The sequence below is a fragment of the Artibeus jamaicensis genome, unplaced genomic scaffold, assembly GCF_021234435.1.
Source record: "Artibeus jamaicensis isolate MK-2021 breed Jamaican fruit bat unplaced genomic scaffold, CSHL_Jam_final contig_1998, whole genome shotgun sequence".
Classification (NCBI taxonomy): domain Eukaryota; kingdom Metazoa; phylum Chordata; class Mammalia; order Chiroptera; family Phyllostomidae; genus Artibeus; species Artibeus jamaicensis.
The window spans coordinates 24861333-24888388 of record NW_026521407.1 but is presented as its reverse complement, the minus strand read 5'-3'; the positions used below and the strand labels follow the sequence as shown (position 1 = coordinate 24888388).

At 50.5% G+C, this 27056-nt stretch overlaps 2 long non-coding RNA genes across 3 annotated transcripts; one reads left to right on the top strand and one right to left on the bottom strand.

Annotated features, from left to right (window-relative positions):
• The first annotated feature begins 128 nt into the window (after positions 1 to 128).
• Positions 129 to 5347, top strand: LOC119049897 (uncharacterized). Of its 2 annotated transcripts, none has more exons than XR_005082634.2 (2): positions 129 to 207; positions 4853 to 5347. It is a non-coding gene; the product is annotated as an uncharacterized LOC119049897 (long non-coding RNA). The 2 variants fall into 2 exon arrangements; XR_008390135.1 differs by having other exon boundaries at positions 157 to 207; positions 2527 to 5347.
• Positions 2622 to 17489, bottom strand: LOC128626210 (uncharacterized). Its single transcript, XR_008390136.1, has 4 exons — positions 17329 to 17489; positions 14346 to 14543; positions 13348 to 13473; positions 2622 to 2696 (listed from the first exon to the last, which is right to left on the bottom strand). It is a non-coding gene; the product is annotated as an uncharacterized LOC128626210 (long non-coding RNA).
• Positions 17490 to 27056: the final 9567 nt, after the last annotated feature.

The window sequence follows — 27056 nt, the reverse complement described above, 5'->3', positions numbered from 1 at the left end:
GTAAGTGCTAACATGGAGGAGAAAGCCACGCGGAGGGTGGGGGCAGGGCAGCAACCAGATCAGGGCCAACAAGGGGGGGGGCAGGGGCGGGGGTGGTGGGAGGGAGGTAGAGAGGCGGGCGTTGCAACAGAAAGTGATGATGGCAGGGGGAGGCCGGGAAGAGAGGCTTTTGTGGACTCTTGCCTTTGAGGATGGAGTTCTTCTCTGGTAAGGAGGAGGGAGCCGAGAGACACCGTGGTCGGGAGGAATGCCTAAGACTGCCAGAGGAGGGTGTGTGTCTGCTTGGGGCAAGGGAAACAAAGCAAGAGGGACAGCAAGAGAGACCTAGGGTAGACAAGGGGAAGCTTTCTTCTGGGCAAGAGTGAGGAAGCTGTGGTCTGGGCGGGTGAGCAGACGTGCAGGCTCTGTGTGCAGAGCAGTTGTGTGAGAAAGGCTGCTGGTCCAACACACGAGCTCCGAGCTCTGGGGTAAGCCAGCCGTGGGCTGGCTCCCAGCTCAGCCTGTCCCTGTGTGACCCTAGGTTACTTCTTTCTGAGCCTCCACAGGCATCTGAGAATCAGCACAGTCCTTCACCAAGCCTGGCACAGAAGCGGGTACAACAGGGAAACAACGAGCCGAGGAGCTGAAACCTCGAGCCCAGGGATTTGCCCTGGAGGGGAACGTGGTCTCCTGTTCCCCCGCCTACGCCTGACGTGGGACCGGGCTTGGGGACAACCTTCTGCTTGCAGAGGCTCCTAGAAGGGAAAGAGGGGAAGGAGGCCCGAAGCCCAGTAACTTTACCCTTGAGCAGTGTTTAAAACAGTTATTTGAGACTTTTGAAACTTTTTTAGGGAAAAAAATAAATACTAACCTCAAAGCTTCCTTTTTCTCTGTGTAGAGAGAAGAAAAGTCTTAAATTAGCCTTTGGGGCACAAGCCCTTCTTTTATGGGCCTTGGCTGACCAGGGGTTAGACCGGATCTTATTCTGGAGCCGCCCAAGGCAGACAGAAAGGGCAGCCTTCAATGTGCTCCGTGGTGTTTTCTTTAGGAACGAGGTCCCAGCCCCCGCCCTGCTTCGCATATAGACATGGACCTCGCTGCTTAGAAAATTACCTGTCCCTGGGACAAAACCGTATGTGTGTGTAAGTGTGAGTGTGCATGAGTGTGTGTTCAAGGGAGTGTTTTTTGCCCGGGACATTCCCCAGGGGGTCAGGCCTGCATTCACAGGCAAGATTCAGAGGCCCATCCTCACTTCCTGTTGGTGACGGAAGCCAGCAGGACTGGGCAGGGAGGGCTCAGCCCCCCAGTGCCGAGGGCCCCTGGTGTCATTCTAGAAAGTGAAGGAAATCCTCAGGCTTTGGTCACATACAATGGCAAACACCTGAATTCTCCTAGCTTGTCTTGGGAGGAGAGTTTTATTTCTTGAAGTGTCACTAGAAAGGGACTGGGCTCAAAGCCTGCTTTGCCTCAAGCCTATAGCGTGTGGGTTCTTGATTTTGTGTAGAAAAGTTCACAATGCGAGTCTGGGTGAGAGGACATTTATTAAAGCTGGGGACAGGGAAACAAAGGGTGGGCTTGTGACAGAAGGAGTACAGGGGAGAGCCGAGGTGGTGGTCTGCCTCAGCTCTCTAGAAACTAACAGGGAGGGAGTGAGCCCAGGCGGGGCTGCTGTCAGCTCACTGGGAAGTCAGAGAAAAGGGGCCTTGGGGACAGGTCAGGGGGTTAGCCTGCCCTGGTTGCAAGTCTCATGGGGACCCATAGAGTTTAGAAGAAAGTAAAAAGTTCATGGCCCAGAAAAGACATGGGCGTGCCCACATTGGCCTTTTGTCTTGAGGGTTACTGTCTGTCTTCTCCAGGGGGTGGGAGTCTTCGGGGAGGTTTTACGGGAGGGTTTCAGTAGAATATTCATCAGCTTTCCAGGTGCGTGTTTTAATATGCTGGTGCATTAAAATGAATGAGCATGTAGCAGAGTCAGGGGTCATTCTCTGCTCAGCTTCACTGCTTTCCTTTTATCTTGAGATTTTTTTGTTATTTGTTCCCCTGACTGTATCCATTCTTGGGTTTGGCTGGCACAAATGGCACTAATTAGGTCTGTGTTACCTGTCTCCCTGACAGGGTGGTTTAAGCTGTGTAGTCTCTGGTTAGGGAGGAGATGTGTAAACCGTTTGTTCTCAAGGGTCCTTGGTCAGGGAAGATAAAGGCTTGTGATTCACTAGCCGGCTGTAAATTGGTCAGACTATCTGGCCTTCTTTAATTATCTTGTCTCGGTTTCCCCATTCCACTCAACGAGGAATTTTCCTAGCTTCTTATTACCCTGCCTCATTAGCAACCAGCCAGTCCCCCAATCAGTCATCCTAGAAAAATGCCAATCTGCCGGCAGACAGTGAAGATCCAAGGCTGTACCTCTCTCTGGGGAGGAGGGAAAAGGACGGAGGCGCAAGCGAGTGAAAGAGGCCAACAGTAAGGCCAAGCTGGGCCCTGGGCCAGGTTCCCCAGGAGCAGCTATTGTCAGCTGCCAGGTTGAAATTTGTTTCTCTAACATTGCAGTTCTCTCCCGCCACGGCCAAGCCTGGGGTAAACGCTGGGTTGACCACGACTGCCGTCCGGCCTTTGCCGTGGGACATTGAAGGGCAACGAGTGTCCGTGCTTGGGGCAGGCCCACGGAGGGGCTGCTGTCCTTCCCCGCACCGCCTCTGTCTCGATGCCAGCGCAGACTCCTGTCAGGGGAGACGAACAGCGGCGTGAGAGGGGTCACGTGGAGCAGGGGAGACTATGAGAGTCACACAACTATGTGGTCACGGTCACAAGCACTGATGGATAGATGACCCCTCTCTCCCCAGTAATGGAGGGGAACAGGACTCACCAGCTGGAGCCTAGATCCCATAACAGAAAGACGCAGATTAGTCACTTATAAGTTTGGTATATTGATCCCTTGCAAGGGACCTGATTCATATTAGCTCAGACAAAAAAAGAAACATATTGGCTCATGTAGCCAAGACATTCAAGGAACTCAGCGATGGGCAGATCTAACCGAGTCATGGGCCTACGTCCCCCTGCCTCTCAAGTCCGCTCACCTCCGCCTGACTTCACTCCCCAGCGGGATCTTACTCAGGCTCCCAGTAGCTGCAGGTTTACATGGACGTCGACACTGTAATTCAAGACGGAGACTCTCCATTCCAGAGTATGATAAAACTTCCAAAAAGATGAAAACTCATGATGTTTGATATGGAGAAATAGGAGAGAGTCCCCCAAATCCTAATGAGCACACCTGGGGCACAGCCCTTGGTCTTTAAATGTGCCCTGCACTGAATGGGAATAGAACTCTGTAGGGACAATGACTGACTCCTGGGCTGATTTGGGAAAAGTACGAGGTGAACCTAAAACATCTTATTAAATCAGAAAGCAAGGAAGGTAAGGAAGACAAATGGTGATAGAAAAAAAAGGAAAGGAAGGAAGGAAGCACTTAAAGACTAACAGGGACACGTCCAAAGGACACTTGTGGGAGGAGCTCCCACAAGCCAAACATGAGACAATCTGGACATCAAAACAAATGATGAAAGCAAAGATAATAAACCCACTGCACAAAGTAGGAAGCCCTGAGCTCACAGTGAGATAAGTAAACAAATAAACAAATAAACCGATTGCTCGATGAGAAATGAGACATTCACATTGTCTCAAAGTAAACCCCCTCAAAACACTCATGAACTGCAAAGTGGAAGAGCGTTACCTCCACGGTGGAGAAGCCTGGCCAACACTGTCAGAATTCAGGGGCAAAGTGAATGTCACCAGTAAGGGGACAATTCAAAATTGCCTGATAGGAGGCCTTGAGAAGAACCCAGCTGCGCTTCTGTAATCTTCCCTGCCACACGCGCACCATCGGAATCTAATCATAAGGAAACAGACCAACCCAACAGGAGGGACATTCTGCGAAACAACTAGCCGGTAATCTTCATAGGGGTCAAGGTCATGGTAGGAAAGATCAAGGAACTGTTTCAGATGGAAGGAGACTAAAGGGTCACGACAAGTAAATGCCATGTGTGATTCTGAACTGATTCTTTTGCTCTAAAGGATATAACTGGGACAGCTGGTGAAACTTGAATGGGATCTGAGGGTGTGATGGTAGTAATGTATCAGCATCGATTTCCTGATTTTGATAGTTGATATAGTAGAGTCCTTATTTGTAGGAAATACATGGGGATAGAGCATCACGTCATCAACGTGTTCTAAATGGTTCAGGGGGAAAAAGTTATTTGTATTGTATACTTTTCTTTGTATTGTAACTCTTCTATAAGTCTAAAGTCGTTTCCACCCCGAATGTTTTATCTACCCCAAAAGGATTGTGATACGCCCAGCTTATGTCTCGTATCTACGATTGGCCAATGGCTGCATCCAAAGGCTTGAGGTTCCCTGATTGGCCGGTTTGGGTGCTTTGCCCACTCCTGACATGGGGTGCCTGCATGGGCAGCTGGAGCGACAGCCCACCAGGATCAGGGGGACTGAAAAACAGCAGGCTCCTTAAGGAGAGGACTCAAGACAGACCAAAAAAAGTAACAGTTACCTACTGCATTTATGTTACACTCTATTATTAACTTTTGGAAAATAATTCAATCATTTGAAAGCATATAACCTTTGACTCAGTAATTCCGCTTCTTGGTAATCTATTTGAAGAGAATCATCTCAGTAAGGAGCGATGGAAGCTTTATATTCAAAGAGGTTGGTTCCAGTGTTATGTAGGGTACTGAAATGCTGAGAGCCACCTCGACCCAAGTATCAGAGAGAGGCTGATACCAGGGCCGGTCTGTGGCCAGGTGGCTGACCAGCCCTGGGGCCTCTGGGTGTCCTGCTCACAGGCCTCCCGCATTTCCTCCTGCAGGTGACAGCATCTCAGTCCACCCGGCGTGTCTGAGCTTCACAATAAGTCACGACTATGTCCTTGAGAATGACTCAAAGTAAAGAGACTAATTATTTCAAATGTTGGGTAGAGGGAATACAGCTGAACAAGAAGAAGTAATGAATTGCAATATATTACAATTCATATGCGACAACATGGAGGACTCTCCAAAACCTGCCATGCTGAGGCAAAGAAGCCTTACACAGCAGTACACAGTGTGATTCCGCTTCATGGCTATGGTGTGATTCTGCTGTGTGATTCTGCTTCATGGTGTTCAAGCACAGAGAAAGGCCCTCACTAGCGACAGACATCGGAACAACGGCTGCTTCTGGGAACTTTCTGGGTGATCGGCAGGCTCTGTGTCTTGATTTACATGGTGGTTCCATTGGGTGGTTCCTTTGGTTACTTTAAAAATCTGAGTGGTCTACTGCATGGGAAGTATAACTCTATGCAAAAAAGAATAAAATTTTTTAAATATTTTAGGCTCCAAAGTTCTGAAAGACCAATAAAGGGAGAGATGCATGTATTGTGCATAGTTCTTGACTATTTGCACTACATTCTTATAGCCACGGTCCTGGTATCCAAAGTCCTTACCGGGTTGACTACTTTCTCACCAGGTTCTCTCCTAGTTACTGTTCCTCCCTGGGTCCCTCGGCTCCAGCCCCACTGACCACTCCCTACAATTGCAATTCCTTAAACAAGCCAGCCACGTCCCCACCTTGGGTCCTTTGTGCTTGCTCTTCTCTCTGTCTGGAATCCCCTTCTCCCAGGGTCTGGCTGCTCCTTCACTTCCTGAGTTCTCTGCTTAAATGTCACCCTATCGGACACAAGCCCTGCCCCCTGTCCCTCTCTTTTCCCCCTGCTTTATTTTCCTGCGTTGCCCTCACCACCACCTGGCCCCGCACCCGTGCGCTGGCGTGTGGCCTGTCTCCTGCGCCAGAACGTCGGCTCCACGAGGCAGGGGCCCTGTTTTGTTCACTGCTGTACCCCCAGCGCCTAGAATAGGGTGTCCACTAGGCATTCGTTGAGAATTTGGTTTTAGCAGGTGCTCACAGCAACCTAGGAGAGTTTTACAAACTGTAAACTTCAAAAAGGATAATTATTATAAACAAGTGGCCTGACACAGTAAATGTCAATAAATGTGAGGTCTTTTCTCTTCCAAACCTTTCCCTGGAATGTATAGGCATGATTTATCACTCTCCCCATTTTTAAGTCAGGAAAATAAATTCTTTTTTATTAGAGAGGGGGCAAGGGGAGAAAGGGAGGGAGAGAAACATCAATGTGTGGTTGCCTCTCATGTGTCCCCTACTGGGGACATGGCCTGCAGCCCAGGCATGTGCCCTGACTGGGGATCAAACCAGCGACCCTTTGCCTCACAGGCCTGTGCTCATTCCACTGAGCTACACCAGCCAGGGCAGGAAAATAAATTCCGAATGATCTAGTACTTTCCCAAGAGCGCCTTACAAGTGGCAGGTCTCAGTGTTGGGTCTGGGTCTCTTGATCCCAAGTGGCCTCCATGCAGCCAGCAGCCACCAGTTAAGTGCCAGACCATACAATGGAAGGCAGAGGTGTTAGCACAGAGGCGAATTTGCTGACCACTACAGGATACCAGCCAGGTAGACTCCCCTCGCCCAAGTTCACGCGGTGGGATTAGGGGCAGGGAGGAGCTCAGCTGGTGGAAGGCGGCCAACCGGAGAACCAACGTGCAGTCAAGCCTAATACACAATTTCTCCAGGGTGGAAAACGGCTTATCACTGTGAGCAGAACACTCGAAGGTGGGTGCTAGTATTGGGCCCATCTTAGTGTCTCATCTAACTTGTAGCACATCCCAGCTGGCTTCTGACTCCCCGTTCATTCCAAATCACTCTCCCTAGCCCCTCAGACCTGCTGCCCAAGTTCCTCTGATAACTACCCCCAGATCAGATGTCCAGGCATGGGTCACACACCCCTGTCGGCAGCCTGAGAAAAGCTGTGGATCTCTTTCCCATGGAGAAGCCCATCCACACGAGAATGCAGGGGGCCCTGCCTCCCCTGAAGCCCGTCCACAGAAACTGACTGGAGGACATCTGCTCTAAGGATACAAATGCTCTGTTTTTCAGAGCCTTTGTTAAAGTCCTTAAAATGTTCCTATTCTCTGAAGCTTTCCAACCTTTAGATGATTGGGGGTGTTTCCCCCTTAATTACAGACGAGTTTCTGCTGGAAGAAGACAGATCTAGTGGTAAACGAAGCTCAGGACTTGTCTGGGAGAATGAAGATGAAAAGAATAGCTCAAGTCCCGTGTTTTGCCAGGAAGAGAAGGAACACAGCGTCCTCGTGCTCCAGGCTCGTTCTAAACTTAGCCAGCTCTCATAGTTCCAAAGTCGGCAAGATGAGCTCCGTGCCACCCTAATAAACACGCCGTGGTGCCGTGACTCACTGAGACAGCGGCCCATATGCGGGATGTGGCTCCTGTAGCCAGCCAGACAAGGGACCGTGACAGGCTGAGTCCCATCCCAGCAGAGACATCCAGTGCAGCAGCGAGGATGGCCTGGGCATCGGGCTGCCCTGAGGAGCCGAAGAAGCTCCTTAGTGGCAAAACTTAACTTGTCTTCACACAGAGAATGAAAAAATGGGGCTGGGGAAGGAGGACCTGTGAGGTCACAAGGGTCAGGGCATGCAACAAGGGAGACTGGTGCCACGTGGGTACACCACCCCACCTGAGCAGGGTGGCACACCTAGATGCTAAGGGTTTCCCCTCTCTGTGACCTTGCACATTCAGGCACTAATACAAGGTGGCTTCTAGAAGGAGAAAAAGGTAAGGCTCCCCTGCCTGCCTGCCTGGCCCTGGTCAGGCTGTGCTGAAACCTGCGGTCAGTTCAGGAGATGGAACTCCTACCGAGGTGGGCCGTTTGAAGGGGGTGATGGACTTGGGATTTCCCACTGAAGGGGAACACGGAGACAGATGGGCAAGGTTACTATCTCCAAAGAGTCGGTGGGCTCTCCAGTTGGTCATTCTGCCGAGGCTGGAACAACCCAGCAGGACTACCAGCCACAGACTCAGCAGGGTGGGGCAGGGCCTTCCGGGACCAGGTGGGTGTGGAGCGTCCCTTGCAAAGGTCATGAAGAATATTCATCTGAGCAACAAGTGGAAGTTGCAGCTGGAAAGGGGAGCAACCCAGGCATTGTACAGCAGCAGGTCTGAGAAGTAAAGGGAGTCTGGGACAGACGGCCCAGGCCAGGAGGGTAAGGTGCAGGAACGGTGCAGACCACTGGCCCTGAACAAGGCAGGAGTGAACAAGCTCGCTCTGAGTGGGGTGTGGGCTCCTGGCACCTAGCAAGGGCCCAATGAGGTGGGCTCTGCTGGGAGTCATAGCACAGATATTCATCGCATTCCAGGATGCCCTCAGGAGAGAACTAAGACTAAGGGAGAGCTTGCAGGAGTCAATTCAGTGTAAGGAAGGGCTTCTCACAGCCACACCCACAGCTATTGAGCAATGAAATGGGAGACCTAAGATCCCTGGCAGTAGAAGGCTTTAAGCAGTTATGCGTGGTGGGGAGAGTAGAGGGCAGATTCAAGCATCAAAGTCCCTTCCAGCCTTAACTGTCTTTGTCTTGGATTCCTTCAGAAGCCTTATTGAGACAGAAGAGCAGAAATTCTTTTCTTCTTTTCCAAAGTAGGAAGGCTGAGACCCAGAGTGAACGCTGCACCCAAGGTTACAGAGAAAGGCAGCAGAACTGGGAACAAAACCCACATCTGCTCCTACCCAAGCCCCAGACTTTCCCATCTGCTTTCCCAACTGGTGTCCCGACCTGCGCTATTTTGGGCTGGCTCCCTCACCAGTACAGAGGGTGTCTACAGGACAGGCAGGGCGCTGCCTGCTGGCTCCCAGGTGAGGCTGGTAGGGAGCGCCGAGGGGCCTGTCCTCTCCCTGGGTCGTAAAGGGGAGAAAAACCTGCTCCATGTTTATCCAGCCCTGGCTCTGTCTCTGCACCCTCGGGAGGAAGTGTAAGTGTGCAGGCCTCTACTGGCTGTGTCTCTGGCTCTCTTAGCAATGAAAACCACACTGGCTTCGCTCCGGGGAAGTTCAAGATCTATCTACAGGTGAACCTGGTCCTCCAGGGAGACCCAGCTGGCCTGGCTTAGATCTCTGTTCCCCAGGCTCCTTAGAGCACCAGTCCTTCAAAAAGCTCCATGAGGAAAGGGGTGTATGTGTGTGTGTGTGTGTGTGTGTGTGTGTGTGTGGTACCAGCTTTACTGAGAGAGAATTCACATACCATACAATCTACACATTTAAAGTGTACAATTCACCCTGGCTGGTGTGGCCCAGTGGATCGAGTGCCGACCTGTGAACCAAAGGGTTGCCAGTTCAATTCCCAATCTGAGCACACACCTGGGTTGCAGGCCAGGTCCCCAGTAGGGGGCGCATGAGAGGCAACCACACACTGATGTTTCTCTCCCTCTCTTGCTCCCTCCCTCCCCTTCTCTAAAAATAAAATAAATAAAATCTTTAAAAATAAATAAGTAAATAAAGTGTACAATTCAGTGGATTGTTATCATTTTTAAAAGAAACTCTGTTCCCTTCAGCATTCACCTTCCAATGCCCCATCTCCCCAGCCCTAGGCAACAACTACGCCACCTCTGTCCCTATTGACGTGCAGGTCTGGGCAGGTCAGACACGGAATGAAAGGAGTCATACAATATGCGGCACTTCATGCCTGGCTTCCTTCGCTTAGCCTCCGCTTTGCAAACTGTGTTCTCTAGCAGCATGTGTCAGTACTTCGTTCCTTCTTCAGGGCCAAGTAATATTCCATCATTTGGATATATCACACTTTGATTGTGTATTTCTCAGTTGATGGACGATGGAGTTACTTGCACCTTTTGACTAATACAATTGATGAAAGGTTTTGTGATCAAATAAATTTAGGAAGCGATGCCAGCTTGATCTCCCTCTTGGAGATCCACACTGTCCCTTTGCACATTAAGGCCCTGAGGGGGCCTACAATAAAGTCAAGTGTTTCTTTTTCTCTGTCTAGACTTCCCTCCCAATCCTGCACACAGAGAATCCCAGGAGTCTGCATGTCGAGGGCCACACACAGAAAAGCAGGGACGTGGCTGAAGAAACGCCACCAACATGGGATCTCAACCAAAAGGCGGCAGGCAGTCTGTAAAAGGGGCTCCAGGCCCCCTCCTGCTGCTGCTGCCGCCACTGGAGGGACTTCCAGATGAGCTGGCAATCACAGGAGTCCTGAGAAAGCCAGCAGATTGGGAGCACTTGCCCAGCCTTGGCCAGCCCATTCATTCACTTCTTCCGTCATTAAAACGCATAGTTTGAGCACCTACGAGGCTGGAGTAGAGGCTTTCCACCTTTATGACCACAGGAAGTAATACGTCTTCATTCATGACTCAGGGTTACACACACACACACAGTTGAAAGTGTGGGAAGCGACGCCCTGCTTTTACGGTGTGCGATGTCTCCTGTAAGTGATTCGTCTGGTCTCCTCTGCTCAAAATATCTATACTGGTACTGACCCATTAAACTGATTTCATAACTCATTAATGACTCACGATCTGAGGTTCAAAAACCACAAAGCTTACAGACTGGGGAAAATATTCGCAAAATATATCTGACCAAGAGCTGCATTTACCACATTTTAAAAACTTAGAATTTTTAAGTGAAAAAAAGTAGAAGAAGAAGAAGAAGAATTCAAAGAAGTGGGCAAAAGCTATCAACAGGCACTCACAAGAGAAGACATGTAAACGGCCAGCAAGCACAGGAAGAGGCGCTCGCTAACATTGCTAGTCATCGGCGAGTGAAACAGCCCTGTGACCCGTCAGGATGGCTGAGGGTAAACAGCTGACAGTATCACCTGCTGCAGAGGATGCGCAGCGCTGGGAATGCAAAACTCTGTTGCCATTTTGGAAACCAGTGTAACAACAGTGTTTTATAAAATTAAACGTGCACTGACCATACAATCCAGCAATCACACTCCCAGGTGGGTACCCAAGAGAAATGCAAACATTTGTCCATACAAAGACTAATACAGTGATGTCCACGGCATCGTTATCCACATTAGCCAGAAGCTGGGAACAACTCAAATGTCCATCAGTAAGTGAATAAACAGAATGCAGTACATTCCTACGGAGGAATACTATTCAGCAATGAAAAGAGTGAAATATTAACACATACAGCAATATGCACGGATTTCATCACACTCAGGGAAGTAAGTCAGACACAGAAGATTACAATCCGCATGGTCCTGTTTAGGGGCAATTCTGGGACAGACAAAACAGTAGTGACACAATGCAAGTGACACTTGCCCGGGGTTAGGGGCGTAACTGCGATGGGAACGCAGGGGATGTTTAGGGTGATGACAACGGGACTCTATCTGTAACGTACGATTACCCAAAGTTGACAAACTCTCACCTAAAATGAGTGAATTTTATTATATACAAATTATACTTCCATAAAACTATTTGTTAAAACTTTGAAGACAGACTAGCTAGGGAGAGAGTACGCCAGGCGAAGGGGTTTGCACCGCGCCGAGCCTGTGCCCGAGAGCCATGGGGAGACTTAGGGCCTGGGGCAGGGGGGTGTCACAGTCCATTTGTGTTTAAAGCAGTCACTCAGGCCACTGTGCAGAGAATGGGTCTGGCGAGGGGACAGAGGGGCCTGACCTGAGGAGCCGAAGAGGAGCCACAGCAGAGAGTGACATAGGCAGTAGAAGAGGCTCTGAAGTCGGACTGGAATGGCGTGGACGAGGGGCCTGGGAAGTGGTGGGGGCACAGAGAAAGGACCTGATGCATCTCACGATTCCGTGTTAGCAACCAGGTGAACGACAGTGTCTTCAGAAAGCAATCAGGTTTGGTGGGGAAGAGGATGAGTTCAGGCTGGGACATTCCTGAGTCTGAGGGGCTGTGGGCCACCCTGAAAAAATGTGAGGAATGGCCCATGGCTCAGAAGAGAGATCTGGGCTGACTGCAGAGCCTCGGGAGTCATGGTGAAGACTTGGCCAAGAATGAGAGCCTTGGGGAAACGTGGGGATGTGCAGGGAAGGAGAGTTAATGCTATCTGGGCGAGCACTCATATCTAAGAGTGAGCTCGTGAGAAGGAATGGAGAGAATGTGGCCAGCGAGATCAGAGGACGACAAGAGGGTAGGCTGTTACAATAATGGCATGGTCAGAAAGGTGAAGTGTCACAGAGCTGGCATAGGGCAGGAAACCTGAGAATGGGGGCAGGAGAGCAGGGTAGGGACTCTGCTGCAAGAGGTGAAAGGGTACATGCTGAGGAAGAGAGTGCAGGGCATGCAGACACTCTTTGAAAAAGTCAAAGAAAAGAGAAAGAGGGGTCTGTTCCTAGAGGGAAGTAGCGTCATGGGATGAAGTTGGGGGACAGGAGCGAGAGCGGCAGCAAAGGGGTCAGGAGTCCTGTTTCTGGTCCCAGTGCTGGCTTCCTTCACTTGGAACAGATGCAGCTTCTTTTCTGGCAACTGTTTTGCCCTTACTCATGCTTGGATTAACAGCAAATCCTCATTTCCTTGCCGACTCATTTCCCACCCTTCGGGGAGCCTGGAAGGAGGCCCTAATGCCTTCACTGAGCCCTCCCCTCCCAAGCAAGAGTGAGGTGGGGGACCGCTGCAGATGGTTCTCAGTGGGATCATGCAGGATGAGTCCAGGAAGCGGAGCGACACCGGGCAGGCCACCCTGCCAAGTCCCCCCATTTGGGGATGAGTTGAAGCTAAGACCCAGAAAAGGGCCTTTCGTTTGCCCAAGGCCACTAAGCCGGCTGTCCCCACACCACAGCGTAGACTCTCTGTGGCAGACTTCCCAGAAGGCTCAGGTGAGGAGGCGATGCCTGGCCAGCCTTCAGAATCCAGGGGACACCAGCCCACCCAGCAGGAACTCCAGCTGGAAGGACCGCAAGCGAGAGATAATAGCGTGACTCTCGCGTGACTGGCTGGCCGGTTGCCCTGGTTGCAGGGTGGGGCGGGGCCCAGCCCTGTGTCTGTCTAAAGGCTCCCTGAAGGGTAGGAAATGAGGCGGCCTGGAAATCGGAATCCACTGTTACCCCAGGCATGAGTAAGGGCAAAACGGTGGCCAAAAAGAGGCTGCTTCTGCTCCAGGTAGCAAGAAAGCTTGTGAGGGAAGCTGGCACGGAGACCAGAGCCAGCTCTCCTTACCTACTTTGCTGCTTTCTGGCTCTGTGACCTTGCACGACCTACATAACCTCTGGGAGCTTGGAAATCCTACACATCACCTTCTACAAGCACAGTTTCCTTGGCTCATTCATTCATTCATTCATTCGTTCACCCAAGAAGCATTTCTCAGCATCTGCTTCCCTGGAAAGAAATTTGTGGTGGAAAGGGCTAAGGCTTTGAAATCAGAGGCCCAAATTCAAGTCTCTACCTGCCAATTATGAGCTATATGACTTTGGGCAAGTCATTGAATCTCTATGTGCCCAGTTTCCTCATCTGAAAAGTGTGGGTAAGAATACCTACCTACCAAGGTAGATGTCAGAATCCAGTTCGCCCTGACAAATGCTGCACACTGCAGCTGTAAGGATACAATGGCGGCAGCCTGGTGGCGCTGACGATGACCTGTGAGGCCCCAGTCGGTGGCGGATCCTAAAAGGGGCCCAAGAAGCTGCAGTTACTGTCATTGTGTTGCTGTTGGCATCAATCACAACACAACAATATGTAAAATGCTTAACATGCTCCCTGATGTAGCAGCTACTCAGGAAGTGGTTGCTATTAGTGCATTTATTTCAGTGGTGCCATCATAATGCGTGGGTGCTCAGCGATAGTGAGTTTTCTCTGCATCCACACAACCCTCAGAGCACCCTGACCCTACCGAGGTGTCCGTGGTCATCTTGGATAGAGTGAGGCACTTTGGGCCCCAGGGCAGGGTGCCTATAAATCCCAGCATCCTGTGGAGACCTCCACCCCAGGATGGCTCAGGACCCAGATCTGTCCCACGGGCGCTGCTGGGAGAAACAGATCTTTCTTTCTAACCACAAGTTTTGTTCCGGACCAGCCGCTGTCCCCCGACCAGCAACCCCCCACCCCCCACCCCACTCCATGTTTCTTGGCCCAAGAGCGAGCTGGACTCTGCTCTTTCTGCCCAACATTTATATTCCCAGCTATTTATAACCCAGGCTTAGAGTCGCCAGGGCTGGGCTGAATGGGCAGTGAGAAATCTGGCCTCCTGTCACATGAGCGGCCCCAGGGGCCCCTGGCGCCCATCAGAGCGTTTTCTTTTCCAAACTATCTCTTTGGCTTGCTTCCTCCTCCCCTGGCTCCCTCTGGTCACCATCCAGCATCTCCTTAACATGGTTCAATAAGAGATCATTTCATCTGTCCCAATAACTCTGTTTTGGAGTCTGGTAGACCGTGGGGTCCTGGCCTGCTTGTGGCCCTCAGATGCTGTGCTTTTCTTTCACTAAGAGGGGAGGTGGCCCTGAATGCCTGCAGGGAAGCAGAGGAGCAACGTCCAATACCTTGGGGGGTACAGTGATGGAAGGTCAAGGGAGGGCAGAGGGCCCTGTGCTGTCTGCCGTTCCAGAGAGGCCAGTGGGAGGGCCAGAGCCACGTGGTGAAGAGGCAGGAGAACAGGCGCTGGAATCCCAGATCTGCTGCTTCCTGGCTGTGCGCCCTTGGACAAGCTGCTTAACCTCTCTGAGTCTCTGTTTCCTACCCTGAAACATATGGAAGATAATCCCACTGCAGGGCGGGGAAATATTTGAGGAGCTCCCGCAGCACAGTGCCTGGCAAGCTAGTGCTGCATCTGTTTTTCTTTCACCTCCCCCCAAACGCTGATTCCTGGAACACGGAAAGCCAGAGATCTGAATCCCTTGCTCCTCACGCTTTTCCCAGGATTTGCTATTTAAAAGGGGGATCAACTTGAGAAAGAGAGCCCTGCTGGAGACTCCCAACCTAAAGTGCCTGATTTGGAGCTGCTCTGACAGTCAAGGGCAACAGCAACCCCAGCCTGGGCCTGAGCAACCACAGAAACTCTGGATGAACGGGAGGGGAACAGCCGGAGGGGGAGAGTGTGTCTGCAGGCTCCAAGGAGAAAACTGAGAGCTGAAGGCCAGCTATGGCGACACACAGGCTCCAAGTGACTTTTTGGCAACATCCAGACACGGCATTGTGAGGCAGATAGGTCTTCCCCACAGGGCTGGAGTAGGAGGGGAGGAACATGGTGACACAAGAGGCCAACATGAGGCTCAGTTGGGGAGCCCAAAATCACTGAAGGGGAAGCTGAACTGAGTTGAATGCTTGCAGTTACTAGTGGGGTTAGAGAGACAGCCTGAAGACTCCTGCTTCCCACCCTTACAGCGCCCCCTTGTGGCTGGGTGGCCTGGGAAAGATGCTTGGCCCAGGCTAAGGGCTAAATAAAGTAGGTTATATTATTCATTACACCCGAAGAACAGGTGGACTGTGTGTACGTGTGTAAAACTTGAGGTTAGGGAAACTGGATTTAAAATTTACTCCAAATCATTTCGAGTCTTCCTAGGGACCCCACTAGCCTGTGAGCTCTGGAGGGGGAAGGGCTCTGTCTATCTTGTTCACTGCAGTCTCCTTAGGATCTAACCCGCAGCTCAGGAACAAATGGATAGATGAATAAATGTTGAGAGAGGATGGCCTTCTGGGAGAATCTGCCAGGTGTGGGCGGGGGAACTCCACCGAGAAGGCCCTGGCCTGCCGTCCCCATCCATTTTCACACCTGGCCAAGCCACAGCTTGGGATACGAGAGGCAGCTGGTCGATGCAGGGCATGGAGCAGCCCAGCTCTGCTACTTACAAGCTGAGTGGCCGCAGGCTTCTCATTTAACCCCTTTAAGCCTCTTGATCCCCATCTATTAAAAAAAAAAAGAGACCCTAAGGCAGTCTAGGCAAAGTCTCTTGAAAATTAAATAAGTAAAATGGGTAAAAGACAAAACACGGACAGTGCTCTATGCATGGGTACGTCCACAGAAAGGTAAGGCTGGGTGGGCAGAGGCTCACCCTCCCAGCCCAGCACAGTGCTTTCGCTTCCTGCCGCAGTGCAGGGATGCGGTGCCAGCTCCCCACGAGGGGCTGGCAGCTGCTGTGCTCGCTGGTTGTTGCCTGCTGGCCTGCATCCAGGCCCAAGCCAGACCTGTCCGCCCTCGTCCTGGCAGCAGCCGCTCGTTTCTTCTTCCTCCCTCCTCCTGCCCACTCACCAGCTCCCACTCCCACCCTCCATTCCTATCCTTCTTTCTTCAGTGACTTCCCCGCCTCTCTTTGTTTCTTCTAAATACCGTTCCGGCCCGCTGGAGAAGAATAAAACCGAAGACTCCTCCTCATCCCTTTCTATCGCCGAAGTGCTCACAGCCCCCCGCGTGGGCCCCCGGACTATAAGAAGCACTCCCACCGTGTGGCCGGCTGAGAGCCACACTGCCCACCCCCTGCTCATGGGGCTCAGCCTGTGAGGGGGAAGGGAAAGGGAGGAAGAAATGTGACCACGCCACTGACTTAGGAAGCAGAGCTGGGGAGCTGGCCTGACCTCCCTGCCCCGCTATGGATCTCAGGTGGGAGCTGAACGCCTTCTGGACTTCCTGTCTTTTCCCACAAACATGGACCCACTCACCCCACTCTGGGCTGAAGTGACAGAAGCCCTCCCAACAAGGGATGTCACCAATGTCCTCTCAGCAGTGTCCTGGGCTCAGGAACCTATGTGCCATCTCTCTAGGGGAAATACCTCGCGTAGCATCCCACGCGGCCGCCCTTCCCTCGGGGCAGGTAAAACCCAGCAGGTCTCCTTTATGACAGCTTCCTGTACTGAAGTACGGGAAGCCCTGTGATTTGACCTTTGCGTGAAGTATGTCATTTAATCCTCACCACAACCTTTTGAGATCAATACTGTTGTTTCCCCACCAGTTGTGGATGAGGAAACTGAAATGACTCGTCCGGGGCTGTAACATGTCAGAGGCAGGATTAGGTCACAGATGTCTCCAACTTCAAAGCTGAGGCGCTTTAACACCATCCTTTCTCAGGACAAAAAAATGAACAGACGGGGGGGAAAAGCAATAAATAAAATCCCTTTTTTAATTTGGACAGATTTCATGCAAAGGGAGAGTCAGAGACTCTGGAAGACCCCACCACTGCCACCCGAACAGTCAGGAGTCCCGGGCCTCTCTACACAGGGACGGCAGGCAGATCAGCGGGATAAGAAGCACAGGCAGGGGCTGGAGCTGCTTCGGCCTGTGGGATGAATGCCAGGCCTTCAGCTCACTAGCTGGGTGGCCATGGGCTGGGCACGTTACCTCCCTACCCCTTGTTGTGGGGCTGGGGGTTCTCCTCCCGTACAACCAGGTAAGATCCTACTGAACTGACCCTCCCCTCGACCGCACACACAGCCAGACACAACCTCAAGGTGATGGAGAGTGAATGAAAGCAGGGGACTCCAGATAAGGGTCAGCACTGGGGAAAAGGGAACAGCATGGGGGGAGTCACCCACTTTTTATGGCTTCGATCTTGAGAGCAGGCCATGGTCAGCACAGCACAGAGAGGAGAGCTGCAGTCTTTCCGGCCTGAAGAAGCAGAGGACAAAATTCACATCAACCACATCAGCTGGAAAGGGTGAGATGGGGGCCGAAGGGCGAGACCCAGGGACGGAGAGCCCCGGATCCTGCACAGAGACTCCTTCCTGGTCTCTGGCCGATTACTGAACTCACGTGCATGGGAATGACTTCAGTTTAAAAGACATCAAACAACAACAACACAAAAACCCAGAAGTGGGATTTGGGCTGCCGTCCCAGAGCAGAGTTTGAAGATAACTGCCTAATAAAACAACTAATGAACACATGTTGAGAATATAACAGAATCCAGGGCCCTCACAACATAAAATGCACAATGTCAGGACATAATCCTGTTCCTCCATAAGTATGTTCTCAGACCACAGTGAAGTTAAACAGGAAAGCAGAACAGAGATGAAAAATTTCAAAGCATTGAGAGATCAAGCAACATACTTTTAAATAGCACGTAGGCCAAAGAAGGCTCAGGAGAAATTTTAAAATATTTGGAACAATATGAAAATGCAAATTCAAAATTTGTTGGCTACAGCCGTAGCAATGCTTGGAAGGAAAGTTATAGCACTGAATGAATATATCATTTTAAAAAAGAAAGATCTAAAATCAATTATCTAAGTTTCCACCTTAGGAAACTAGAGAAAGAAGGGCATTATAAGCCTAGAGCAAAGCTGAAGGAAAGAAACAATAAAAATTAGAACAGAAAACAATGAACCTGGAAACAGAAGATAAATGGAAAAATAAATGAAACCCAAAGACTGTTCTCGGGAAACATCGATGAAAATGATAAAACTCTAGCCAGGCTGACTAAGGAAAAAGAGTGCAGGTAAGAGTGCAAATGCCAGCACTGAAAGAGGAGTCATTCACACCGACTGCCTGGACAGTAAAAGGATAATTAAAGAACATAAGGAAAGCCCACCACACACAGCACCACGTATCTGACTGTCGAATCGAAAATGGGGGGGATCAGAAGACAGTGGAACCACATCTGTCAAGTGATGAAGAAATTCTACGAAGAATTCTATATCCGATGAAAATACCCTTCGAGAATGAAGGTGAGACTCTGGACTGCCAGCCAAGATGGAGGCGTAGGTAGACACACTGTACCTCCTCGAACAACCAAAATAAGGACAACAACAATTCAGAAACAAAGTAACAACCAAAACTGAAAGAAAATTGAACTGTATGGAAGTCCGACAACCAAGGAGTTAAAATAGACACATTTATCCAGACCGGTAGGCAGGGCACAGTCGGGCGGTGGCACAGGAAGCGGTGACACCAGGCGTGCAAGGCACCCCGGGCGCCAAGGTGGCAATGGGTGCGTAAGGAGGCACTGGGAAGACCCTGGGCACCCAGGCGGCGGCTGGCAGACCCCGGGCGTGGGGTGGCAATGGGCAGACCCAGCCAGGCGGTGACTAAGAAGCAAAACACCGTAAGCAAGGTGGCTGGCTGACCAGGCAGAGGTCCCACATTTACATGCAGATAACTGGAAAGCAAGACAGATCGTGCAACCCAGGGTCCCAGCGCCAGGAAATAAAGCCTCAAAGTACCGATTGAAAACACTTGTGGGGGTTGAGGCTCAGGGAGAGACTCCCACCCTCACAGGAAAGTTTGTTGGAGAGACCCACAGGGTCCTAGAATACACACAAGCCCAGCCACACGGGAATCAGCACCAGAAAGGCCTGGTTTGCTTGGGGGAAGTGGTGGAAGGGACTGAGGTGCAACAGAGTGGAGCAAAGTGCCATTTTTCCCCCTCTCGGACCCCACCCCATATACAATGTCACAACCCAACAACTTGGGTTGCCCCACCCTGGTGAACACCTAAGCTCCACCCCTCATACATAACAGGAGCAAACAGACCAAAACATTATGGCTCAAGAAGAAAAACAGCTCAAAGCCCCAGAGCCAATACTTTTAAGTGACCAAGACAGAGCCCACCTATCAGATGCACACACTTCAAAACACTGGTGATCAGGATGCTCACAGAACTGGTTAATTTTAGTCACAAATTAGATGAAAAAATGAAGGCTACACCAAGTGAAATGAAGGAAAATACACAGGGAACCAATGGTGATGGGAAGGAAACTGGGACTCAAATCAATGGAGTCCCAGAAGGAAGAAAGAAACATTCAACCAGAACAGAATGAAGAAACGAGAATTCAAAAAAATGAGGAGAGGCTTAGGAACCTCCAGGACATCTTTAAACATCCCAACATCCAAATTATAGGGGTACCAGAAGGAGAAGAGGAACAGCCATGAGTGGAAAACTTATCTGAACAAAAAATAAAGGAGAACTTCCCCAAGCTGGCAAAGGAAATAGACTTCCAGGAAATCCAGGAAGCTCAGAAAGTCCCAAAGAAGTTGGACCCAAGAAGGAACACACCAAGGCACATCATCATTATATTAGCCAAGATTAAAATGAAGGAGAGAATCCTAGAAGCAGCAAGAGATAAGGGGACAGTCATCTACAAAGGAGTTCCCATCAGACTGTCAGCGGATTTCTCAAAAGAGACCTTACAGGCAAGAAGGGGCTGGAAAGAAGTATTCCAAGTCATGAAAGACAAGGACCTACATCCAAGATTGCTCTATCCAGCAAAGCTTTCATTTAGAATGGAAGGGCAGATAAAGCACTTCTCAGATAAGGTCAAGTTCAAGGAGTTTATCATCACCAAGCCCTTATTATATGCAGTGTTAAAGGGACTTATCTAAGAAAAAGAAGATTAAAAAAACATGCATACTAAAATGACAGCAAACTCATAATTACTAACAACCACACCTAACATAAAAACAAACTAAGGAAACAACTAGAACAGGAACAGAACCACAGAAATGGAGATCACATGGAGGGTTAGCAACAGGGGAGTGGGAGGAGGAGAGAGGGGAAAAGGCACAGAGAATAAGGAGCATAGATGGTAGGTAGAAAACAGACAGGGGGGAAGGCAAGAATAGTGTGGGAAATGTAAAAGCTAAAGAACTTAAGACACATGGACATGAACTAAAGGGGGGAATGTGGGAGGGAGAGGGTGTGCAGGGTGGAGGGGAATGAAGGGCGGGAATGGGACAACTGAAATACCAATCAATAAAATATATTTGGGGAAAAAATTAAAAAATAGAAAAAAAGAATGAAGGTGAAAAAAAAAAAGAACGAAGGTGAAACAGACATCATCAGAAACAGCACACTAAAAGAATCCACCACCTTCAGACCTGCAGCCTGAGACGCGCCGCCGGAAGTTCTTCAGGCCGAAGGGAAGCAAGGCAAGGGGACGATCTGAATCCTCGGGGAGGCGAGAAGAACGTTGGAAATGCCAAGCACCTGGGAAACTGTGTAAGACCATTTTCCCTCTTTATTTCTTTAAGCAGATGTGGCTCTTTAGAGAAAAGATTGTAGCATTACCTTGCGGAGTTTATGAATGATGCAGATGTGACTCACATGTACCACAATTATGGCAGGAAGGACGGAGGGCGGTGACGGTGCACGGCCGCCAGTGTGCAGTGGTGCGGTGTTAACTCCGAGCAGACTGTGCAAAAGGAAGGATGTTGGCACAGTCCTTTTGGGGAGTTACAACAAAATACCAGAGACTGGGTGGCTTACGAACACATGAATGGAATTCTCACAGTTCTGGAGGCTGGGAAGTCCGAGATCGAGGCGTTGGCAGGTGGAGTGTCCGGTGAGGGCCTGCTTCCTGCTTCATAGATGGTGCCTTCTGTCCGCAACCTCACGTGGGGGAAGGGCCAGGGGATCTCCCTGGAGCCTCTTTATAAGGGCTCTACGTCTTCCATCACCTGATCACCTCCTCCTGAAATCCCTCCTAATACCTTCACCTTTGGGCGTTAGGGTTTCAACATTTAAATTGGGGGGGGGGGTGCAGCGGGGACACATTCAATCCACAGCAGATACATATTGTAATCCCTAGAGACACCACTAAAATATGCAGCAGAAGTGGCACGCTAAAAAACACTTGAATAAATCTCAAGAAGGCAGGGAAGGAGGCCTCCTCATCTATAAGTGCGGATGACACACCAGGCCCCACAGAGCCGCAGTGACATGAAGGGACACTGCAGTGACTGCTGGGCCCCTGAAGGAGGCTGCAGAGGGAGGGGAAGAGGAGGCGGTGCAGCTTTGCACTCAGCCCAGGAGGAGAGGGCTGCCGCTGGCCAGTCAGAACAGAGGACACTCTACCCATTCAAATGACCTCTGGGCCGCAGGCTAGCTCCCCCTATAGTGTTGAAGATCCCTTCTCACTTTTGGATCTTTCTGTCTTTCCCCTTTTCTAGCCTCCCCCCCCCCCCTTTTAACCTATCAACATCCCAGAAAAGGCAGGCTCTTTACGTGGGGTTTGTTTTGATATGCAACACCAGCAGGTCCTTAGTCTCCTTCCCCACTGTAGTCCGGCAGGGGAAACCAGCCTACCTCTCATTCATCAGTGCTAGGCACAACCCCACTTTAGCTGGCCAGGCTCAGGTCTTCAGGGACAAGAACAGCAGTGGTAAGAGAGGAGGGCTCCGGGAACCTTCGGCTGCTCCTCACTCCCCAGGCCCTAAAGCAAGGCTACGTGGGCCCCTGTGTCTCATAGAGGCAGTGGGGAAAGCGGTTCTTTTCGCCTCTGCCTGCAGTCTGACGTCAATATGTCCAAATCTGCCTGAGACCCAGCTGGAGACCCTGCCGTAGGCTCATCACCAGGTAGGGTGACCAGCTTGCCTCAGTGTGCTCAGGATTCTCCTGGTTTTAGCCCAGTAAACCCCTCAGGCCCTAGCAAACTGGGGTAGTTGGTAACCCAGTGACAGAGGGCAGAGGAAGGGGAGCAGGTAAGGGCATGACAGTGGGTCATTCCCTCTGATGGCTGTCACCCAGGGAGTCCCCAAGGGTTTAGAGCTGGGGCAGATGGAGTTTTGGCTCAGGCCTCTGATGGGCTATGAATTCCTGCAGAAGGCCCAAGAAACCCAGTACAGACTTGTTTCTTTAGGGAAATTTGTTCTGGATCCCACATAGTCAACTTTCCCATGACCCGTGGAAAAAGACTAGGGGATGCTAAACCATGAAGAGTTTCACTGGCGGAAACAACACTTCAGAGCTAGAAAGTACCTCAAACATTGCATTTTCACTCTATCTTCACCCATCTAACAGCTAAGAAAGCTGAGTCTCGTAGTCGAGAGAATGGGCTTTGAAGTCAGCAGCTCAGGGTTAAACCTTTCCTGTCATAGAAAAGGGTTACTCTACACGTGGAATCTAATGAACAAAATAAACTAACAAATAAAACAGAAACACGCATAGACACAGAGGACAGACTGACAGCTATCTGAGAAGAGGTGGAAAGGGGCTGAGTGAAAAAGGTGAAGGATTTCAGCAAAATAAGCAAACAAACAAACACACACACAGCAGTGTGGCGATTTCCAAAGGGAAAGAGGGGTGGGGGAGATAGGAGAAGATAAAGGGGGGATAAATGTTGACGGAAGGAGTCTTGACTTGGGGTGGTGAACACACAGCACCATATAGAGATGATGTGCTATAGAACTGTACCCCCAAACCTCTATAATTTTATTAACCAACATCACCCCAATAGACTTTATTTTAAAAAATAGAATTAAAAAATATAAATAATAAATAAAGTAATGCAAGGGGGGAAGGACAGGGTTACCCTGGGTGAGGGTGACTCTCTCCCTGTCAGTCCTTAAAGGTCTTCACTGCCTCCTCTAGTCACGGGGAACCGCCCTCCCCAGCAACCCCTGCTGCTGCTGGCGGGCCTCCTGACAGAAAGTTCTTTCCTGATTCGGGCCTGTTCTTCCCGTTTCACTTCTTCCCTGAGGTCCTTGTCGCACAGAATAGATGGAGCATCTTGTCCTCACAACAGCCCTCACGTGTTTAAAGACGATATTCTCCCTCCCTGGCCCTAACCCCCAGCCCGGTCTTCTCATCTTCCGGCCAAGGACCCTAGCCACCTCCTAAAATTTGCAGACAACCATCCTATAGAAATCAAGGCACAGTGAGGTTTAGTAACCTACCCAAATTCACACAGCTAAGGGAACAGCCACAGATCTGAGCCCGCGATGGCCGTGGTCTTTCTGAGTTTCCAGGCTCCCAGACTCCCTTGTTAATTCCCTCTTTCTCTGTCTCTCTGTCCCTCTGTCTGTCTCTCCCCACCCCCACCCCCAACCCCCGGTTATTTCTTAGGGCAGTATAACAAATTACCATAAACTGAGTGGTTTAAAATAACAGAAAAGTATTGTCTTGTAGTCCCAGAGGCTGGAAGTCCAAAACCAGGGTGTTGGCAGGGCTCCGCTCTCTGAAAGCCCTGCAGGGGGCCCCTCCTGGCCTCTTCCTAGTTGCTGGTGGTTTTTCGAAGTCCTTGGCTCTCCTCGCCTTGTGGATGCGTCACTCCGACCTCGGCCTCCTTCTTCACCTGGTCTTTTCCTTACCTGTCAGTGTCTCTGCATCTAAGTTCCCCTCCTCTCTCGAGAACACCAGTCCCTGGATGTAAGATCCAACCCAATCAGCATAACCTCATCTTAACTTGATTATACTAGGAAACACCTTATTTTCAAATGAATTCACATGCACAGTGGCAGGGGTTAGGATTTGGATGTATCTCTTCGGAGGACACAATGTAACGACCCTTCCCCCGACATCAAAACCAGTAGAATTCATTCAGCAGGAGAAAACTCAATAGAAACGGTCCATCGGTAATCGACTGGTCTTGCTCTGGGTATGGTGGGGACCCGGGCAGGGCCTCGTGGAGAGAACCTGTCTGTCCCAGGCACAAGGACAGGAGCCTGGTCTGTGCTCAGTCACCAGACATTCTTGCGCTGTCCTGGCTGCACCATCCACCCTCCGGCTGGCAGGAGGGATGGTGGTGCAGGCAGAGAAAGGAGCCTGGGAGGAGAGGCTGGCAGTTTTAGGGCCTATTCCTGAGCATTTATCATGAAGCCGGGGTGGGCCACAGCATTGCTCTGCAAGACACTCCGGACCCCAGCTGCCTCCCTGTTGGTCTCGTCTGTAAAGTAGCAACTTAGTCAGGAGCTGAAGGGTCCTTGGCAAGGGCTCGCATGACTGGCAGAGAGACAAGTTTTTCTCAGAAGAAAAAAGAGAGGAAGACTCCCAGGGCAAAGAATGCAGCACTTTCTTTTCCTGGAGCTGCCGACCTAAACCGAGTTAGCAGCAAGGACAGCCCAACACGTTGCGATTTAGAAGGCCTCTGAGTAGGGACTGCGGGCTCCTTCCTGGGTCTCAGGCTACCCCGGGGGCAGGAGGGCCGTGTGAAAAGAGCATTTGATGTCAGGCAGACTAGGATCCAGTAGTGTGGCCTGGGGTGGATCGTAGTCTGGATCCACAACTTAACCTCTTTCTCTATGTGTCTTATGTCCCTCCCTCTAAAGCAGACAGTGCGGTGAAACTTCGTTGTCTGCTTCACTGGCTTCCATCCGCTCCTCCCTTACGACACCCTTGAGTTTTACCGAGAGGGTCCACCCGTCCCCTACTCTCAGTCCATGAGGTCTGGGAAGGCCCCACACCTCGTTTAGATGGTGTATTCGGATGGGACATGGAGCATTTGGTGGGACCTTCAACCACCAGACATTGCTCTCCTTGGGTAGAGTAAGAGGCTCAGGGACAGACCAGTGACCTGAGCTGGTCGTCAGGGTGGATGGCGGGGCTTCTGCAGGAGCTCCCGGAAAAGAGGTTTTCGCTCCCCCAGTGGCTTCAGAGCTGTAAGGACGTGAACTTGCAGCCATGGGGACACTGTGCGAGGCGGACCCAGGGCTGCTGGGGTGACAACACAGTGCCAACCTCAAGGAGAAAGAACCAAGAAGCAGGGCAGTCCGGGCTGGGAGACACTGCTGAATCTAGAACCCAGCCGTGCCTGAAGCAGGCCCACCCCACGGACCTGTCGGCCCCTTGTTTTGCTCAAGCCTGTTTGAGTTGAGTCCTGTGTCACTTTGAACAACCCAGATTAGTAGGCTCACTTCAGGAGATTACTGTAGGACTCCACAAGGTGTGATCTTTATATTATGAGCTTTTGGAGAATAAACACTGTCTTATCCACAAGGCTGTTCTTAGTAACTGACCCATAGCAAATGCTTAAAGGTTTGTGGAGTGAATCAATGTGTTTAAATGCCCCTAAAGGTTTTAAGATTTCTAATAAGTATTAGCTACTATTATCCCAGTAAAATTACCTCTATCATCTATTCTTTTTTTTTTTTTTTTTAGATTTTATTTATTTATTCTTAGAGAGAGGGGGAGGGAGGGAGAGAGAGAGGGAGAGAAACACCCATGTGTGGTTGACTCTCCCATGTTCCCAGCTGGGGGACCTGGCCCGCAACCCAGGCATGTGCCCTGACTAGGAATTGAACCAGCGACCCTTTGGTTCACAGGCCGGTGTTCAATCCACTGAGCCACACCAGCCAGGGCTATTTCCTATCTTTTAACTGGGCTATTTGCCTTTTTATATTGAGTTCTAAGGGTTTTTAAAACTACATTCTAGATACAAGGCTCTTATCAAGTAAATGATTTGCAAATATTTTCTCCCATTCTATGAGTTGTCTTTCCACTCTCTTGATAGTGTCCTTTGAAGCACAAAAGTTTTTAATTTGATGAAATCTAGCTTATCTATTTTTTCCTTTGATTGTGTTTTTAGTGTCATGTCTAACCACTGGCAAAGCTGAAGTCATGAAGAGTTATCCCACGCTTTCTTCTAAGAGTTTTACGGCTTTAATTCTTCTATTTAATGCATTGTTGTGCTTACGCAATGCTTTGAGTATGAGAACACTTGGAAAGGGTCCATAGGTGGCCAACCAAGGAGCTGAGGTCGGGGGTGTGCTCGTGCAGCCTCTGAAGGAAGTTCCCAGCCCTGACCTGTGTGGCTTGCTTGGCTGGGCATTGTCCTGCACAGGAAAAGTTTGTGGGCTTGATACCTGGTCAGGGTGCATGCCTGGGTTTGTGGGTTCAGACCCAGACTGGGGTGCACACATGAAGCAACTGATTGATGTTTCTCTCCCTTTTTCTCCTTCCTTTCCCCAATCTCTAGAAATAAATAAAATAAAATATTTTGGGGAAAAAAAGCTTCCATAGGCCTCTCCTCTCCCTTCCCATCCTCATCCCTGGGGGTTCACACTCTGTGAGGTGCTGTCATGTGATGGTGGAGCACCCCTCATGGCAGGGAGTCCTCGACCACAGCTAAGGGGCCTGTTATACATCTTCAGGGCTGGGCCTGAGCCATAGATCAAACTGCAGGGCAAGAGTCGAGGACCAGGGAAGCTGGTTCTCCAGAATCTACCCACAAGGAGGGCGCTCGGGCAGACTGCCGGTGACGTGGAATATGTGGTCAGGATGAAATAATCCGCCCACCAAAATACCTGGATGAAGAGAGCTAACGTTAAGCACCGATGAGAACGTGGAACGAATGAAACTCTCACAGCCTGCTTGCTGGTGGGAGGGAAAACTGTCACAGTCACTGCGGAAAAAGGCAAGTCTTTACTACAACAGAGCATACCCCTTGCCTATGGCCCAGCTGTTGCACACCCAGGTAGTACCAGCGTGAAGGTGTGCATGAGCTCCCTGAGGCATGTACAAGAATACTCGAGACGGCACTAGCCGGAACAGCCCCCAGCTGGAAATGACCCGAATGTCCATCGGTAGCAGAAGGAATAAATAAATTGTGGAGTATTT